Source organism: Metopolophium dirhodum, chromosome 4 (genome assembly GCF_019925205.1).
Source record: "Metopolophium dirhodum isolate CAU chromosome 4, ASM1992520v1, whole genome shotgun sequence".
Taxonomy (NCBI): domain Eukaryota; kingdom Metazoa; phylum Arthropoda; class Insecta; order Hemiptera; family Aphididae; genus Metopolophium; species Metopolophium dirhodum.
Window position 1 is genome coordinate 11430103 of NC_083563.1, and position 12949 is coordinate 11443051.

At 29.3% G+C, this 12949-nt stretch overlaps 1 protein-coding gene across 4 annotated transcripts in view; it reads left to right on the forward strand.

The window, feature by feature from the left end:
- The window catches only part of LOC132943936 (acetylcholine receptor subunit alpha-type acr-16-like), a 228613-nt gene that overhangs the window by 93365 nt on the left and 122299 nt on the right, over positions 1-12949 (forward strand). The gene's annotated exons all lie outside the window — the stretch shown is intronic.

Sequence of the window (12949 nt, forward strand, 5' to 3'; positions counted from 1 at the left end):
GGTGTTTTTACAACGATTGATTCCAGAACACTTGGAATAATCTATTTATTTTTTTTTTCTTGTATCATCCCTGTGTGTTTGAATAAAAACGTTTTAATATATTCACAATGCAAATAAGGAGCCGCTTGTGATGAGTATAGTACGGTATTTGCTTACCTAATGAGCTGTTGTGTTTTCATTAAAACAATTTCATGCCATGCAGTTAACCACCGAATAAAATGAAAAAGTGATCAGTCAAGTGCGGTGTCTACTATAATATTATTGCAATAAAAACATCACGTAATTTACATACTACAAGAGTGTTGTGCTTGAGACAATTATGTTAAAATAATATTTATGGTACATAGATTGTGTTTAATATTTTAATATTTTCAAAACGTTTTCCTTGGAAAATTTAATCAACAATAATTAAATAATAAACTTACATAATAATACTACTATGATATTACAATGGGTGTATTTGGATTTGGGTTGCATAGTATAATAAAAAATAATACTTTAATTTCCAACAATGATCTTTAAACTAAAATAATATATAATAAGTTGGTCAAACTTATAAATATTATAATCTGTATAAAAATAGAAAAAACCAACAAAAATATATTTTCTTGTCTTTACTATTTGTTTTTATAGTTACAACTTACAAGGAAAACTGATGTAATAGTTTATATACCTATTCAATTATAAAAAGTAGGCAACGCTCTAATGTACTTGTTGAATTTGAATTCGATAACCATTGTACGCGAAAAACGATTCTGAAAGAAGACCTATCAGTCCTATCAGCCTATAACATTACTAAGTAGGTACATTTTATGATATTATTGTGATTGAAGTAATTTATTTTACTATTAGGCATTAGTACTACAGTGAGTTAAATTAATTTTTACAAAAAAAATTGAATTTGAAAATGTCATGATATGTGTAATGTATACAAGATAACCGCGAATAATATTTTTAAATTACAACAAAATAACTTAAACCATTATTTAAAAATTTCAAACTTCTAACTTCTCATGTACAGAAAATAATAAAATAAACATTTTACGAAAATTCCAAGTACCTACGGTTATTAGTTTTAAAATAAAAACAAAATAAGAAAATCGTTGTTTGAGAAATTGTTAATTTTCCGGTGATTATTATCCGCAATGTCCAACTTCAAACGCTTGTATAAAAATTTGACTTTCTGGTAAATTTTTTTTTGTTTTTTAATGTAGGAATATTTAAGGGGAATCTTTTATAAAAATTTCAAATCTTTAGAAATATTTTTATGAATTTTAAACACAAAATAATTTTATAATTTTTGTGATTTTGAAGAATTTTGTCAACATTATAACTTCAAAAACTAATCAACAATTATTGTTGACTTACGCACAACTTTTTTTTTAATTTACACTGATTAAACTTACCGTTGTATTACATTTTCAAGTTTTTTGACTGAGCAATATATTTTTTATTGGCAATAATTTAAAAAAAAAAAATTATAAAACTCGAAATGTTCATATGTCTATAAAATATCCCAAAACGAGTCACAATATTGAAAAGATGCTGTTGAAACTACAATTTAATCATTTAAAAATTAATAATTCTTTTTTTTTCTTAGAATTATCACACGAATTTTTATGAAATAATAGAAAATGTCAGGGATATAATTGTTTTTTTTTATGATAATAATTTGATTCGCAATAAGTATTATTTAAAACTTTATGAATTGAATACATTTATATTTTATCCCTTATATTATTAAAATCCTTTAATACTTATTATTATATAGGTTAGGTAACCTATACAACCTAACCCAACCTAACTAGATATTCCTGTTTTTCGAAAGGCAATGTTTTACAGATTAATGCCAGTGTGAAATACGTATTGGTTGTATGAAAACTAAATACCTACATCATATAATATTATTAATAATAATATTTAATTAACTTCCATTTTAATTAGAGTTTTAAAATGCGTGATTTATACATTTTTCACCCATCGTAAATTGAAAAAAATTCTAATGAAATATATTTTGTCATAATATAATATATAAAATGTATTGATAAATATTACATAACTGGAACTTTATTAACTTTTTTTAATAAACCATTGACACCTTATTTGTTAATAATAATAAAATCCTACGTTTATACTTTGTAATTGTATGGCTCAAATTAATTTAATTAATATTATTGATGTAAGCTGACAACATAATATTAATACAGAAATGTTTTACAAGAGATTATCGAATTTCTCTCGGGACAGTACCTAATTAACGTAATAATTGTTCTGAATCACTAAAGTCGTGTGATTTCGATTTGATGACGAACCCGTACTACTATACAATAATATTTGTCTTATGATTTAATATTTTATTCGAATGAATAAACGACCTGGAAACGAATAATAGTAATATTATATTGTCAGTACGATGGTGGTCTAATAATTTAAACATGGAATAATGTGCATAATGATTCGCGAACGGACTTTTGGTTATGCAATATATATGGTGAGGCATTATGTGAGGGATAACTTTTAACATCCGTCCTTTCGAAGTGTTTTAAGAATTCATATGCTCACTGCATATAATATTATGCGAGTTAAAGCAGTACTTCAAGGACTATAATACTAATGGCCACGGCAGCAGGGAACGTGTCCGTATGATTTTCCGAGACGTGTCCAAACTGAAAAAATAGGCTTATCAATATATGGGTTTTCTTTTGTTTTTTTGTAAAAAAATATTAATAAAACAAAGGATTTGTATGGGTATTGTTGTCGAAACGTCAGACATTAGATTTGGCTTTATTTGTGAAAAAAACAATATTAAGATGTCAATAGTACCTATACCTACTTACATACTTACATATAGTCTTGAGTGTAAAATAAAATAATTAAATCACTGGGTTGAATGACTAATACCGATAGTCAACTGATCGAGTAATACAATAAATCCCATTTTTGATCGGGAAAAGTGAAGTTTTGTAAGGTTGCCATATGAGAATAAACCTACCAAATTAGTTGGAGGTAGGCCAATAAAGTAATTTATCATTTGTAGCTTACAATATATAGTGCCTTTATTTTGCGAAAATAAAGAAAAAATGTCTAACACCTTTATAAATTCAATCTAAAATCAAAATCTTATAAATTTTGATAAAATATTGTTATTTGTACAGAAACACAGTATAGGTATCTGATAATATTATATTTCATTAAAAATGTAAGCCACCTATTTTGATTCATTCCTAATAGTTTTAAGAAACTTTTTTCAAACTTTAATATATGTATGATCAATTACCAAGTATACTAACTTTTTAACTATTATTTCTTTAAAATCAATAAATTACAATGTTATACTATATAATAAGTTATACTATTATACTTAGAAAGGTATATACAAAATAATATAGCATTACTAACTGATTATCAATGTTAAAATAGGCATAAATAATAGATTATATTATATTACGTATACGTATAAGATAAAATAATAACTGTTTTATATTTGAACTGCGGGATGCAGCATTAGAAATTATTTATAAAGAAGTTTTAAAAACGATGTTGAATTATTGTGGAAGTAGGAAACCTTTAATTATTTCCGTGTTATGATTTTGATTTTAATTTAATTTTGTTTTGGTTTTGTATAATTGTTATACCTTGCTGCTAAACCGTATTCAGCGGATGTTGAGAGATTAATATCATACTATAATACTTAACTAACGGAAGGTTGTTGTTCTAACCAGAAACTATTCAAAGCATGCACTTTATATTTAATGAAATGTATGTAATCTTTCCAATTTGGTTCTCATCCAGCTGTTATTAAATGGCTTAGGTACTGACGAAAAAAAAAAATAGGCATAATAAAGTTCACCCGCTTGCCTTACAACAATAGCGGTTGAAGGTGTTTTCCAAAAATAAAATATAACAATCAATTTTTAAATAATATATCATACATAAAATAAAATATATTTTGTTAATTATAGTGTAAAGTATTTCAGATTGATATTTCATAAGTATATTTTAATTTAATTTGATTTGAAAAAAAATTATATGTAAGTTGTGCAGAGAGGGATCATGGCCTATTTTATTTTATTTTTATTTCACCACTGTAATGGTTCTAAAATCATTGTTGACTGAATAGTCATCCATATTCTTGGGTATTTTTCATTTTTATAAAATATACTTTATACTTACTAAATAATAGTAATTAAATTAAATAATATAAACTGTTTTCACGTGACTTAACCCTTATGTAGCATCGTTTATTAAATAAATAATTGTAAACAAACTGTATAAGCTCTCATGTGACTGAAATCTACTTTCCTCAGCGAGAGCTAGTATATATATTATATTGTGACGTTTCGGCCTTTTTAGAGGCTTACTACGCCCCCGCGGTGGCCTTCGAGCCGTGCCGAGTGGTTTCCCGAGAAACACGTCGGTAGAACTCGTAGGTTTCTTACAAGTTAATAAAACAATATAATAATTAAGAAGAGAAGAGATGACACAACATTTATGAAATACCTAATATAAAAGAGAATTTCGGCAGGTAATTAGGTGTTATGTCACAAAAATAATACCCATTTTTATAATGAGGGAATTTAAAATGTTGAGTATATAATATAAAAATGTTCATCGCAAGATGAATAATAATATTTTATGGCACACGTCAGGTGAAAATTAAGTAGGTATTCGATTTTTTAACAGTGTCGCAAGACAATACATTACGTTTATAATAAAAAAAATATGATATTAAATAAAATGAATGCACATGGCAATTCGAATGAACTATACAATTTTTAACATACACCATGGATACATAATATGGATTGTGGGGATACTCGTGGATAAACATTATCCACACCGTGGACGTGATGTTATTGGTCATCGGCTCCACTGGGTCTTGGGAACATCGGAATCGGCGTTTTGCATGAGACCACGAACCACGGGTTAGGTTAGGTTAGGTTAGGTTGAAAAATACCACGAAGAGATCAGGCCCTGTGGCGACATCATATAATAGGTGAGACGTGTACCAATGCAAAGTATATGCACAAATGAGGGGGGTGTTTGGGGGAATGGTATATTTACGACTGACGACTTGACATGCTGACTGGTAATTGGCTTCGGCCATCATCACGGTGATGTTCTCAGCCCACCATTTTTTGTGCGTCCGGTGATGTGAATAGCTGCACGGCAAACAGCAGCGGTCGACCACGAGGTTGTGGAAATGAAATGCGGCGTCCCGAGAGACGTGACGGAACGACGTACGTGGTTGCTAGTCAAAGGTCTCGGAAAAAGTGTATTGAGTCGGCGGTGGTGTTCCAGGCCGTTGGGCCGTCGTGGCGAATTCAGTGATGGCGGGGGGGGGGGGGTCATAATAAGTGTCGTCTTGCGGGGGGGCTGTGTACAGTTAATATTAGGAAAACGGTTGCCTCCTGTGTGCGCGTAGGTACCGACGTCAACAACTCGAAAAATGTGGTCAACTATACAGTTGCCGACAGAATTGGACAACGCAATTTTATCAACAGATGGCAATCACGACCAACTAAATTGTTAAATACTTTTGGGTTAAAAATTAAAAGTGTTTTTAAAACATTCCAACGCGTATATCGTACATGGGTAATAGGTAATCTAAAATCTTACCAAAAAATTATGCTCTATTGTCCCGTTAAAACGTGCGCAATCAAATTATGAAAAAGGTGATATTCGCGGAATCGTACATTACCGAATAAATCAAGTTTATATAACAGTGTTGTTGATGGTGAAAAGTAAAGGAGAAAAATGTATTATTCTGTAAAATAAAGAAACCAAAACATTTAGTACAATATTTTTGTTCATTATATTGCATACAAAGTAATGAATTGGTAAATTAAAATTAAAACGATTAAGTAATTCCTGGCACAACGATATTTAACAATATAATTTGTTGATAATATTACATAAAGGTAATTGAATTTAACAACTTATAAGATCGTGAATATATAATATGGTGTTTAATTTGGTATAAATTAGTTTATTTGCATAAGATAAGTTTAATTATGTTGAATACCATGTACTGCATGTGTTACCAATTAAAACTATAGCAAAAAGCAAAATAATATATAATGCTTTTTGAGAGAAGGAGAATGCAGTTAGGAATAAAATGACAAATAATATGAAATATAACGACCTAGTGTAAACAAAATAACACTGTATAACAATATAATATTTTTATTTTTATTTATATTTGAAATAAACAATCTATACATTAATTGTATGCACAATAGGCTTATGTGGTAAGAGTATTACAATGACTCGACATTTTGAGTAAGAAGCCAAACCCATTGACGACATTTAGCTTGATCGACATAATATGATTATCAATTTGTATTATTATTTAATGTATAGGTAGTCAATTTAATAAATGTTATTGTATTCTTTAATCCATAAAAACTACGAATTCTAAATCATTATTCCGTACATCAAAGCTTACCATTGGAAATTAAAATGAAAGACAGTGATAAACAATATTTTTTAATATATTTATTGTTTTATTACAACATTTGACTATTAGATACTATAATAATATATTAGTAGGTACCTAATATCTATTTATATTAGATACCGCAACTGCTATAGAAATTTCGAAATCAAGATTCCACGATTTCTATTTGATTGAGAATACGATACCCCTTTTAATATTTAGTATATCACCACAGATTAAATGAAACCATTTAATCTGTGATATCACAATCATACCTGTCACGGGGAATACCAGCCAACGATTTAATGGCCAACGGGCCAAAATAATAAATATTTACAAAAGCAACATTTAAAAAGGCGTTTGTTCTAATCTATATACAGTAGAAACTCGATTATCCCAACATCCTTTATATGAACCGACGATTCAACAAATATCAAATGCAATTTACGTAGCCGAACGTCAATATTATAAACGTTGTAGAGCTTGTAAATCACGGATTTATGTATAATAAATTAATGAATAATAATATAATGGTTCAATATTAATAGTAATAATTAGGGCTCGAATGATACAGAAGTTGTATATTATATGCTATATGCTCTCGATTTATAGCAGTTCAAGCTAAAAACCTGAGCTATACAATGATGAGTTTGAAAATCGAAAATTAAGTATACATATTTTGCATACATCGTCATTTTAGGGAGAAAATGCATATTTCTTGAGTTTCATGTTTCATATTATTCATAGGTATTTAATATTTTCTAGACAAGAGTCGCTAATGGGTGCCTAATTTAATCATACCTTTATGTTACATACTACTCTTATCATATAAACTTACTGTGCTAATTTGTATAGATTTTTTATTTCAAATATAAGTATAAAATATAAATAAATATACTTTCTAATAAAATATATAATAAAATACAATAAGATATGAATTAGTCACAAAAATTATTATATACTGTACATTCACATTATGAGTATAGTTCATGGCAACTTGGCAAATATTTATAATACAATATAATGCATAGGTAGACAAAATTCCGTGACGTTAGTACGTTACAAGTGGCTCTTAATTAGTACAGAAATCGTAATTGTAAACAAATAATGATACCCTAGCACTCCTCCCCACGAATTTGCTTACAATTTTAAGGTTTTAAGTTGTACCTATTAAAATATAAGAAATAGTGTTTCTTTGAAAACACATTAATATCGTTTAGAATTTAGATTTAATTCATATCGACACATAATATACTTAGTAACGTTTACTCCTTAACATACACTGATTCTCGTTTATAAAGAAGACACCTGCAGCACACCTTTAATTTGTCTGTTTATAGGAAAATGGTAACAAAATTCAGAATCGTTATTAGTTGCGTTTTTATCAAAAGTAACCGTTCGGCGTAATATCGAATGTTCTAGAACATTTTAGCTTCTGCATACAACCAACGAACATACCTTTCTACACTCGATGGTCTCGGCACAGTATCGAATAGTCTAGAATCAACACTATTTAGTAAATAAATAAGACCGGCGAGCGTATTATTTGACACTCGCAGGCTGTCTTTGGTAGTTATCACTCATTCTAAATGTCCTATAAAGATAGAAAATCGACGTTATAAATGTAGCAATTGGACAGTGAAAACCACCCAGGCATCATCTGTACGCAATTCCAGATTTTAGTTTTAAAGTTGTATAAATCAGAGCTATTCAACGATGAAAATTACTAAAATATAGTTATTAGTTAATCATCTAATATTTATCAGTTTAGAACTAATGCTAAGTACCTAAGCTTTTTAAAAGATTTGAATTTAAACAATGTTTAAACATAGATATTTTGAAAAACTAAAATAGAAAATATTGATTTGATGTGATAAAATATTGTTTTAAAACATACCGATCTAACGTGCATTATAATGTTTAGATGTAATAACTAATAATTAAATATTTGTTTTTTTTACAGGTAAATATATGAATACATGTAGGTAATCATTATTCAAGACAAAATTTAAAATTCTAAAATCAAGCCGTCGTTTGCAAATACAGTTTATTTTAAATTGTGAGTATAATATTAAATTATGAAAAAGTGTATGATAATTACGGGTTTGGTATGATATAATTATTTTAATGTAAGTACTGTGCGACCGGGTTGCACACGAAACTTTTTGAAAAGATAAAAAGAGGAGAGAGTTTAAAAAACGGTATTATATTATAATGCATCGTAATATAAAACGCCGAATCGCGTAAACAAACAATAAGTACATAGGTACCTAAATAATATACCTATATTGCGCTTCAACAAAATATGATGATTATTCGCAACGAATAACGATAAATAGATAAATGGAATAATAATGACCTGGTTAGGCCGTAACTGAAGAAAAATTTCGAAGGAGGGTCCAAATTTTTTTTAATATTATGGACACTTGTCATTTTTACGTTAAAAATATAAAAACTCTCGTTCTACTTTTAAACATTTCGGGGGGAGGGGGGGAGTTATGGCGTTGCCCGGTAGTCAGTTGACCGCGGTGAACTTGCAGCGAAGCTGCTGGAGGCGATGACGTCGTTGCCCGCGGGGGGAAGTTGACGGTGTCGCGAGCCGAGTGGAACGTTTGTCGCGAGCTGAGTGGAACGTTTGTCGTGAACTCGCGCGTGTGTAATGCCGAAATTCACGAGAATTCTCCGGATATTATTATTACGTCGATTTACGACGACGTTACTAATTGAGCGTTCTACGGTTTGACCGGAAAGGACTTGGCAGTCTGCTGTGTACGACAGACTAGGGGCGGCATATCCGATCGTAAGTCGGATGGAGCTCAAAACACGAAACGTCGAAGTGTATCGGACCGAACACGTGTACGCGCACACTATAATATATGGCGTTGTCAGCCGTAAAACGGCGAACAGAGCGTCGACGGTAACGGTTGGACCGAACACGATCGAAACGATAATACAAAATATAAACAAGGGCGACAAGTCAGGCCTGAACGAGCGCGGAATCGCGGAGACATTGACGGCGGCGGCGCACCGGTTCGCAAGGTTCCCGGGGTCTTGACCCCCCCCCCAGAATGGAATAATATAATTATTAATTATTAACTTTTCATGATATTATTATGTAAGGTATGGGGGACTTCTTGCGTTTCCATGTTTTTTTGTAGTGGTCGTAGATCATCCTAGATAAGTTTTAAAAATTTGTTTTATGAAATGGCGAAATTAAATACAAAGTTTGAATTCTCGTATTTCGTCATATTTTAGGAAAAGTGCATATTTGATAAATTTTAAACATATTTCACATTTTTCTGTATTTAAAATGTTAATATAATATTTAAAATTGTCGGTAAAAATCATATTTGGATAACATTCAAGAATATTTCTTAAAATAAATTATGTTCGGGTAAGTAACATAGGCGTTTGAGATGTGGGGAGGCTGAACATGAAGACCTACCATTAGAATGTTTAATATGGAGGAGGCTTGGCCCGCAAATCCCGCCCTCTTTGCGCGTATATAGTAGGTTTATAGTAGATTTATAGTACGCAAGATTTTATGAGTCTCTTTCTGACAAAACTTTGACAAAACTAATTGACATCTAGATTCTAGATTGTACAAAAAAATGAAAAACATTAGATACCTACCTACGTGTTTGTTTTTCACGGTGTTTGAATATCACGTTATTTATTATTCCTTAACCCAGTAGAAGTTCCAATGTTTTAGATTCTGAGCGGAGCAATGAATATATTGATTTCACAATGATGTGTGTTTTTTATTTGTGTCTGTGTACACGATAAGTAGTCGAAATAATGTTTCGATTTTCAAACTCAGTATTTTTTACAATGGGAAAGTGAATTTAGTTGGTGCATTGTGGGGTCAAAATTTAAAAATTCAAGTAGTTTTCAAAAACACCGAAAAACCAAAAAAAAAAATATAATCAAAAACGGGAATTTTTACGCGAAATCGGATTTTGACAAAATCGATTTTAGTTTTTGTTGTAACTCTAAAACATAGAGCGTGTAACATATGACCGTGAATTCATGCAATTTTAATTGAATATTTATCCAAGCATTTTCTATACACCATAAAACTTTCAAAATATTTTGAATTGTTTTGAGCTATTTACGGACATTTTCAGTTTCAAAAGGTTTCTAATATATTGTTTCGATGACAGTTAAGACATATTAAAAATACTTGTAATGTTAATAATTTATATATTTAAAATATTATAAAACCAGATAAAATGTTTGAAAAGAAAATGAATGTTCCATATTTTTTTGAGGTGTGTATTGTATCATATTGTACTTTATTAAAATGTATTATGACATTTTTAAAACCGATATGACACGTGAGTGCTTATTTGTACTCGTTTCGGTTCACGCACCTTGGTACAATATTATGTTGTATTGCTATTTCAAATTTGATAGTAACCATAAATCATAGCGTTCGTAGAATGATTCTAAAAGCAAAACTTAGTTTTTGTCGTTTTTTAAATTGTTAGTTCGAGTAAAATATATTTATTAAGTATCAATTTTCGATGTATGTTTACATTTTAAATGTTTTGGATAGTAAAATAAAATTTAATAAAATTACATGAACAATCTGATTTACTTTATTATTTATTTTATTATAATATATTTGAATAGTTACGAAAATCAAACATGGCCATTTTCTTCTAAAAATGATGTATATAGTCTTTATTTACAATCAATTTATAATCAAAATAAAAATTTAATATGAAACTCATCGAATTTTTGAGAGTATTAATTAATTAATTGGGATTACAATATTACGTTTTTTTTAACAAGATATTATGATTTTGGGCTGGGTATAACTTTTGTTTGTAGTCAATTTTTCTAGCAGATGAAAAATATCAAGTAATATGCTACTTATAATATTATATGCAATGATTTTTTGTATGTTTATCTTCCTGTTTTAAAGCAGAAAAAATATATCTATATTCATCCTTGAGGTTGGTGTCTGGAAGCAAATTTGATCTAGATAGTGGGTTTATTCTATTACCTTTCTTAACAAACGGGAGGAACTACCAAAAAGTAATAGCTTTCTTAAAAATGTAAACATTGGAAAAAATCACGTAGATGTACGAACGCAGATAACGTAAGTACGTAGTACTACTTACCATTAAGTTATATAATAGGTGGCTGGACATATCGTGTAAACACCAACCAATTTGCGATAAGCAAACTATTTCTTTATAACATAATCAATCATCAAATTATCCAACTTTCAAAGTTATCGATATTTACGAGGATATTTATATCTAAATATCTTAACTATAATGATTCAAACAGAAATTTTACTCTCAACATTTTAAACATAATTAATTGTATTTTGTATTTTGTATGAATATTCAAGAAAATGGTCTACATTTTCAATTATTTTTTATTGAAAACACAATAATTTAGTAAAGAACAATAAAAAAAAAATGTGTAGAAACCAAAGAAAAATTGAGAAATAACGGTAATTTTTACTCAAAACCTGTTATGGACAAATTTTGTGACTATTGTAGTAAATCAAAAATGAATGACCTTAGATAATAGATACCTTTACCAAATGTTTAAATGATCATTTTCCACACAGGATGAGTTTTTAAAATATTTCGACTTTTTTTTGAACTATTTATGGACACTTTAAATTGTGATTTTTTTCCCCTATAAATGTTGGTAAAAATTGTTTTGCTTGGTCAAAAAGTTTGAAAATGTAATATGAAGTTCCTCGACAATTGTTCATATACCAATTTAAAAATATCGGAAATACATCAGTATGGTTTTTTTTTATAAACATATGAAGTTCAAATGTTGACAAAATGTATTCAAATCGTTCTAATTTACCACATCTATTACAGAATGGGTCACCAAAATTTTCCAATAAGTGGGCTACATACAATTTGTATATACCTGGTGATCGACCATATTTGTTGAGGGTTATAAGTTATATTATTTTTATTTTTACATGCAGCATAATAATATTCTTTTAAAAATTGTGTTGTTCTTCGCTAATAATTACTATACTTTGTATCTGTATAAAGCGTAAAAGTGTGTTGAGTCTTAAACTTTATAACTGCTCACGACATCAACGGATATCGTTAAAATTAGTTTTTAATACGGTCGTCCAATATTCATCTAAAGATCGAAATTCCACCCCTGATCTCGGCCCCTGCGTGACCCACTTCGACACCTACTATATAGCAGACTGGTTGATAAAACTAGTCCACCTTGATTTATACCTAATTAATGGTAATGAGTATTTTTTTCATAATTATTATAGTATTACAACTTGAATTTGTTATTTACTTATATATTAAAAACGTTTTTAACGGCTTAATGATGAAATGGCTCCAACAAGGTAACAAAAACAAGTTGTCCAGGATCAATTTTTAGTGTTGGCCCCCTTTCAACTCCCCCCCTCCCCCCGACACCATATAAAATCATCTTTGGTACGACCATGCATGTAGCTCAATAAATTATTATTTTATATTATTATCTTTCTTATGAGTTATG